The sequence below is a fragment of the Cynocephalus volans genome, chromosome 1, assembly GCF_027409185.1.
Source record: "Cynocephalus volans isolate mCynVol1 chromosome 1, mCynVol1.pri, whole genome shotgun sequence".
Lineage (NCBI taxonomy): Eukaryota > Metazoa > Chordata > Mammalia > Dermoptera > Cynocephalidae > Cynocephalus > Cynocephalus volans.
Window position 1 is genome coordinate 182,255,232 of NC_084460.1, and position 7,220 is coordinate 182,262,451.

The window sequence follows — 7,220 nt, forward strand, 5'->3', positions numbered from 1 at the left end:
AAATGTCCCGCCTGCCCCTGTCTTAGGCAGCTCTTCATCAGTGGTCCTTTACACAGGCATCCAAAGCAGCCACTGAGTACACACAAATTTGTGTATTGTGTATATGCAAGTGTGAGCATTTTTTGCAGGAAGAAGATGCATCGCATTCTCAAATGTATTTCCATAGCTCTCAAATGGTCTCTGGTTCCCAAAGAGATTTTATAATGATGAATGATTTTATTAAAAATCCCAAAAGGCACAGTGTTTTTTCCTAAGCCTACATATTCAGTACTGTTGGATTGTTTTATTTGATAGTACTTTTGCATCTTGTTTTGCCAGCATAAATGTAGCTTATGTGTGTATATACATATAACAATCTGAGGGGCAGAATTGTCAATCATTGTTATTGTTGGTGACAACAGCTAGTGCTTACAAAACACTTACAATATGCCATGTAGGATCCTAAGACCTTTCCCTGTGTTATCATATTTAAACTCAAAAGTACTCTGTGAGGTAGGTGTTGTTAGCATTTCTGTGTTACAGAGAAGAAAACTCAAGAACAAAAAGACTGTTACTTGCCCTAGGTTGGTGGTTCTCAGTGTATTCTCTAGACCATCATTAACAGCATTACCTGGAAATTTACCAGAAATGCAAATTATTGGCTCCATCCCAGACCTCCTGAATCAGAAACCCTGAGGGTGGAGACCAACAATTCTTGTTTTAATAAGTCCCTCAGGTGACTTTGATGTCCTTAATCATCCAGTTTGAGAACCACAGTTCTAGGGCATCCAGTTAGAAAATGAAGCATTTTATTTATTGCTAAATATAGGCAACATTGCCCCCAAATCATACAACTCAAAAAAGATAAAGCTGAGATTCAAACCAATTGCTGTTGTATCCTCTCTGATTTAAGTAGTGTAGACGTAGACAGTCTAACTAGGTTATTGAAGCCCTAATCCCCACTGGGACTTAATTTTATGACTCTCATTGATCAAGTAACCCTTGGGGTCAAGAACCTCGGCCCAGCTGTCCCCACTGGTTTGTCCTGCACCACTGCATTCTCAGTGTGGGCGTTCAAACCCTCATGATCTCCAAATGTGAGTGAGCTGTTTAGCCTTAGATAATTTTTACTAGTGTTAAAGGAAAGGAATTTAAGCAAGTTCTAACTTCAAACCCACCTGGTAAAACAAGAAAAGTTAAATAAGAAGATCAGATTGTCTTTATAAAAAATTGACTTTTTTCCTTATAAGACAGACCTGTAGGAACATTTCACAGAGGCAGCCAGAACTTCCTTTTAAATGCTGTCTGGGTACAATGAGGCACAGCATTGAAAGATGAAGCTGGGGTCAGTGTAAGTGCCACCTCTGGATTCTGAAGCTAGCCACAATTGCTGAAAAGACCCTGTCGAACTAGAAATATAAAGTATACTCTACGTACCCACAAATGATACTTTATGTTGTCTGAAGCCTTATTTTCACCTCCAAACTCATTTTGATGTATTGAAAATACGTATGACAGCTGCAAGGCCACATTTTGGGAATAAGGACAGGTTCAGAAATAATGACTTGAAATCGGTAGATGATCTCTTTACAGTGTGCAAGTTTTATAAATCCACTGGCTTCTTGCATCAGGAAGGAGAACACTCTCAGCATGTTCCAAACATCTCACAAATCCGTTCATAAATAGCTTCCTGTTCTGATTGCATGGTACAGAAGCTGTGACACCCAGTGCTGGGGAATCTCGAAATGACAGATGCCCAGGAGGGAGCTGAGTGCCACAGAGTCTGCATTACCTCATACCTTGAGATTAGCAGGCCGTCCAGATCAGGGAGTGAGAGCAAAACATTTTTTCCTTTTATTACTAAGTCCCATTAACTCCAGTCCCGGCTTTCAATACTCCCTGTCTTTCGTAAGAAGTGTCCCCCAGCACAGTGACACAATGTTCTGCTTGTTTGCGTGACCAAGCAGGAAGTGCAATGGGGAACGGCTGCTCATAAAAATGAGTTCAGACACTTGATACAGACCCGCCAAATACCAAACAGATTTTCATGCAGAGAATTCTGGTCTCATTCTATGTGAAAATAAGGTAATAAAACAAGATCCAAGAAGCTATAGGACTCCAATTTCAGCCTTCTAAACAATACAACATAAATACAGCATAATAATTACACCTACAGTGGAGTCATTTTTTTTGCTCTCTGTGTGTGTGTGTGAGCGTGTGTGTGTGGGGGGGGGGGAGAGAGACAGAAGCCTCTCCATATGTTAACATCAAATTCAGATTTCTCAACAACCTGACAACACCAAAAAGGCCTAATCAGTAGCTACTCCATTGTGATGGGTTTATTGTGTGATGGGCCCTTAGTAGCATTAAAACAGGTATTATTTGATATTAATTATTAACTCAGAATTAGAACGTCTTAAAGGGAACTCATCAAGTAGTAGCAATTAAAAAGATACTTGGAGAAAAAAATGACACTATACACAGAATAGATATAAGATTAAAAATTCAAAAGTTTCATTTATCTTTTTAAAAAATCAGTTCTCTCTGCCTCTCTGTGGAGCAGCCTTCCTCACCTGAAAAGAGCAACAGCAATCTCTACCTAACTACTGTGGTTATGAGACGACAAACAGGTCCCAACAATCAGCAGGGTCTCCGGAGAGAACATGCAGGCTCGTGGGGGTGCTGAAGACATTCTGGTGAGTACCTAACAGTTAACCAGCCGTTTTTATTGGGCAGCTCCGTTTTAGATGGAGATGAAGGGAGGGGGGGACACCGAGATGGGGAGAATGGAAGCAACAGAAACGGAGATGAAGTCTCAACGCCACCCGCTTCTGTCCCCAGGGCTTCTCTCATCCCTCTCTCTACCCCGCTGATAGCCCACTGATGCCACCTTCCCCATCGCAGCATTTTGCATGGCCTTTGATGCCATGTAAAGAAGCAAGCCCCGTCTAGGCTAATACAGACTTACTCCTATGACTGTCTCCACTTGCCCAACTCCCCCACCAGCCTTGGCATCTAATGGCTTCGGTAATCTTGATTTAACTCACCCTAAATCCCATCTTCTCTTCTGCTCGATCCTAAAGACTAATCTGTTCTTCTGCCAAGAAGAGATGACACCGTTTGTCATCCCTCCACTTCCTGTGGTCAAAACTAATTCATTCAACCAATATTTATTACGCACCTACCGTGAGGTAGACCTGGCAAGCCACGTCAGCACAATCTCCACCGTTGTGAAACTCCCAGACACAGTCCTCTGGAGCTTCGTAAAGAACAGACAACACAGTTCTTCTCTTTTGTACTTAGAATACATATTCTCAAAGGACCAGAGCCAGAAAATGTGCTTAATGCATTAAAGTACCTAGCAAACTATACTGGTTGAAAAATAGTCATTTAATTTAACAAGCCCTGTTTAATACAAGGATGTTATTCTTGGGAAAGGAATTTAATTAATGTTTTATACTTTCAGCCAGCTTTATCAGAATTAGTTTTTGGATCTAATCACAAAATGAACTTGATTATAGTGAACACAAAATCTACAAATCAGATTTTTCTGCCAAATAAGTACAATGGAAACAAGATCATTTCTAAACGTGAAAACCACAATCTCATGCCAGAATTTTAGGGAAATGGAGTTGAATCTAATGACTGTTAATATCAGGAATTATTGTTCCTTATTTGTTGAAATTTCTACCTGTAAAGAACAAATCTAAGTTATTTACTTTAAAGAGGTTTTTAAAAAATAATTTGAAGAAAAAACAAAAATAAAAATAGGTCTTGTGTCAGGGTTGATTTAGTTCATGCAGTTATATTTCTTTCTCCAGAACAATCATATATTTTTGGGGGGGTGGGTGCTGGCCAGTACAGGGATCCGAGCCTTTGACCTTGGTGTTATAACACTGTGCTCTAACTACCTGAGTAACTGACCAGCCTTTCTACTATTTTAGTGGCTACCCTTAACATTTCAACACACATGCTCAGTAAATTCTAAAGGTAATCAATAACATTAGTATCCTCTAAAACCATGCAAGGACCTTACAGTATTTCACTTCCTATCATGAAAAAACACAATAACTTTTAATAATATTATTATACCTTCCTTTCTATGTTATAGATAAGTTTTATAAGCTTACAAAATATCAGTATGCTCTATTTCTCAGCTATGTTTTTGTTTGGATGGTTTTGATTTGTTTTTATTGCTGCTCAGTTGAGTAACTTTATAACATCACAACATTTTGTAGAGAAGGGTTCCTAGATGAATGAAATCTTTCCGAAACCCTAAAAATCTAACTTTTGCCAAGCTAGACTTACTGGCATGAAGAATGCTCAGCTTCCTGCTTCTTACCCATAATTTTATATGTGAAAGTCATCATCAAAGCTTGCAGGATGACTTGAGTTGAGCGTTTCCAGATACCAAACCTCCCCTCTGTTATTTCAAACAGTCAACAGCTGCTCGGCCGGCTCTTCCCATCACCGTTCATGATTGCGTTAGACCAAAATCCACCTTTAAAAAAACCATGAAAACTGAGAACAGCAGAGCAACCAGTCACAACTCAGCGGCCCTCTGCTGATATCACCCTCAGTTCGTGGTCCTGGAACATGCCCAGCGGGACTAAATTCCCTTTACGGCAGGGGAGAGTTTCAGCTGACCTGCTGTGACTGTCCCAAGTGAGTCACTGCCGTTAACTCCATCAGCGCCATTTGCTGTCCACTTGGATGTTTCTGAACAGCTGCTTGGCTCTAAGGCCAACTTCTTGCTGGAAATATGGCCCAGACTGTCTCTGTTTCAGAAGGAGAAAAGGGGGAAGGAAGGAGAGAAAACCTACATGCCCACTCCCAAGCAAGGTTGACAACTGTTTTTTTCCATTGACTGTGGCAGAAATGATAGGTGAAGAAGTAGAAATACTAAACCCAGTTTATCACATTCTATTTTGTCTCACTATTTTTCTCATGAAGTTGACTTGGGATCGTACATTGAAAGGATGTGCTGCCATGGGCATGTGTAGTCTTTAAGAAGTCATCTCATTTCCACACTTTTTTTTTTTTTTTTTTACAGATTCCTCTTATTTTCCAAACACAAAGGTGAATATTTCCTTTATTCTAAAAATATTTTTCATGAAATTGAAAATCCATTTTGAATCAATCAACAACTTTTTTGGAGCATTTGCCAGAGCGGGCTTATGGGCTAGACATTAATGAGGATTCTAAGAACTGTCAGACATGATCCCTGGATTCAAAATTTGTAATAAAATGGAGAGAAAAAGCCCATTCAAAAGGATGGTCCAGGGACAATATGAGAGAGGAAGCATGAAAGAGTCAAGCGTTGGCTACAGCTACAAGGAGCTGCGGGAGCTCAGAGAAAGGCTCTGGGCTGGTGGTTTTAAATCTGGAATGATGGTAACTGATACTAACAACTGAAATTAAATTGACTTTATAAACATGGGTGGTGTGTCATAGCTGGGCATGCAGCCCAAGTGTCTAAGTTAAAGACTGAAATATGCTCACATGGCCTCAGTATTTCATTTCAGGGGAAGTCCATGATTTCTATGTGCATTGTTGTGTGCATAAATATGTGTATACATTTTTTACAAACTCATATTATCAGAGACACTGAAGAAGTGACCATGCACTTGTTCTCTGGGATCATTTATCTACCATGTTGTCAGCAATGAATAAACAGCAATCCACGTTTCTGGGGCCTACCAAAAAGTAGAACAATAGGTAAACAAGGCAAAAAGACTCTTCCATTTTGAAAGTTCCCCCTACCCACTATTTTCATATCTTGAAAAGAGATTTCAGAGGAGACCAAAGATAGGTTAATTCTTACATTTTTTTTATGATGATAATAATGTAACTATGGATTTATAGATTTCCCAGCACAATTTCAGCATTTGTAAAGATTTTTCCTGAATGGTAAGCATAGAAATGTTATTCCATGATCATTGGTGCTTTAAGTCAGTTTACTTCTTACTACATTATTTATTCCAATTCATTGTAGATTGGGGTTGAAGAGAGCTTGTTCTCCACATGCTAGGATAATGCTTGCTGCTGAATAAACGAGTATAATTAATTAATATTAAAGTCATCGATTGAGATTTTACCACAAATTTAAAATGAAAAAAATAAGCTCAAGGTTTTAGTCCAGAGAAGGCTTGGACTATATTTTTATATTAGAAAATAATAGATCCAAAAGAAATGCTTTGAAAGGAGAGGACAGAACTGAGGCCACCAGAGGTGAGAAAGGGAGAGGGGGAGGGGATTTAGCAAGAAATTGGTAAAGGGCCACAAAAAAATGATTACATTGTGTAATGTTGAATACACTCATCATCTGGATTTGAGCATTACATATTGCACAGAAGTATTGATATTCACTGTGGTACCCCACAGATATGTACAATCAATTATGTTTCAATAAAAAAAAGAAGTGCTCTGATTTTGAGCCCTAAAACAAACTAGCAATTTCCCTCAAAATTTCCCAATCCGTATCTAACTGATTGAATAATGAATACACTAACATTAGTTTTCCCAAGACACCAAAATCACTCTTAATTATAAGTGTGATGTGTCCAGATTTTGGCATAATCAAGTCTGTCTTAGACCTTATCTATGGGCCTGATGGGAACAAAAGGGTTTTTTTTCAAATGAGGAGACAAGCCAGAAAGGGAAGCCTCTCTGAAGGGAACTAAGACTTGTGTGGGGAATACATGCAAAAGATGAAATGACAAGTCAATTCATGAGTAATCTTGCTTTAGTACCATGGTGCAGCGGTAAACACAGAAACAGGCAGAGAAACAAGAAAGAAATAAGGAAGATGGATTCTACAGAAAAATAGATTGACAGTAATGTATTCTACATGGGAGGAATTTCCAAAGAAAAGATAATAATTGAGCTGGGTTCTTAGTATGCCTTCTCCAGGCTGACTTGGCCAGGGGTAAGAGGAAATTCTAGCCAGTAAGAGCAATATTTACTCAGCAGGTATTTATTGATGTGCCTATTGTATACCAGGTAGTATTCTGAATTCTAGAGATACCACTGTGAACAAAACCAAGTCTGTGACTTCATGATGCCTACATTCCCATGTGAATGTAAAAGTAAATAAATAAATGAATAAATAGATAAATTAAAAACAGGTCTCTATTATGATGTCAAGTAGAGACAAGGGCTAAAATGAAAAATAATACATGATGATGTTTGCAAGTATGTGGAAATGTAAAAACGCAGGCAATGTTCATGAATCAGCAAGA

The 7,220-nt window shown here is 38.8% G+C and overlaps 1 long non-coding RNA gene across 1 annotated transcript; it reads left to right on the top strand.

Moving 5' to 3' along the window:
• Positions 1–2,012: 2,012 nt before the first annotated feature.
• Positions 2,013–5,382, top strand: LOC134387111 (uncharacterized). Its single transcript, XR_010024574.1, has 3 exons — positions 2,013–2,064; positions 2,518–2,675; positions 5,033–5,382. It is a non-coding gene; the product is annotated as an uncharacterized LOC134387111 (long non-coding RNA).
• Positions 5,383–7,220: the final 1,838 nt, after the last annotated feature.